Here is a 1,048-nt window from a genome sequence, read left to right on the forward strand (position 1 = left end):
GGAGGGGTTTATCTATGCTGGATTCCTGTGTTGCTGGCTCTTATCTGTAGCAGTGGGCATGTTCTGGTCAAATCCAATTTGTAAGGTAGTGGTGGGGGAGGAAGCTTTAAAGAACTAGAGGAAAGTTGTATGTTTCATAGGTGCTATACTGCACCCTGACTTGCTCATCTTTATTATTTTTATATGATCATTTTAAAAGGTGTAGGAAAATATTTGATGCCTGCAAAAAATATTCATACACTATTATTATATAAGAAGAGACAAGGATATATGTGTGAAGCACAGGGCATTTTTAGGACATTGAAACTATTCTATATAACACTATCATGGTGAACACATGACATTAATCAGTGAATTTGTATACTCCATGGGCCTTTCACAGATGTGACTCTTCAGAAGCATATCACCAGGTCTTTCCTTTGTCTAACAGTTATATTGGCACATAATCCATATATGATACAATTCAATAGTTCAAGAAAAGTTGTACAGTCATTACCACAATCCATTTTAGAGCATTTTCTTCTTTCTTGTACTCATTGTTATTAGCTCCTCATTTCCCCCCAACTATTCCTGAAATAACCCCAAGAAAACATTAATCCATTTACTGCCTCTATAGATTCACTATCCTGGACTTCATATACAGAAAAACATATTTAAAAAACTAACAACGATTACAAAGCAAAGCAGATTAAAAACCTCAATCGAAAAGGAAACAGAAAATACTAAAAATTAGAACAATTTTTAAATGGGTCAAAAGGGAGATCAAATGATAAGGTGTTCAATTTTTTCTCTCTCTCTCTTTTTTTAAGGTGTTCAATTTTTAACCTAGCCACTTCTGCAATAATTGACTTACCAATGCACTCTGCATGGTTTTTCATATCCCTGGCCTGTGATCAGAGGATGCACCAAGAACTTAATCCACATTTATTTCCTGTTCACTCTTGTATGTTTGTTTGTTTGTTTAAGCTGAAACAACTTTCAAATGGATCAAAATGGAGATCAAATGATAAGATTTTTAACCTCACTATATCTACCATAATAAACTTTA

The sequence above is a fragment of the Echinops telfairi genome, unplaced genomic scaffold (genome assembly GCF_000313985.2).
Source record: "Echinops telfairi isolate 266 unplaced genomic scaffold, ASM31398v2 ScPeMD7_70;HRSCAF=299, whole genome shotgun sequence".
NCBI classification, from domain to species: Eukaryota; Metazoa; Chordata; class Mammalia; order Afrosoricida; family Tenrecidae; genus Echinops; species Echinops telfairi.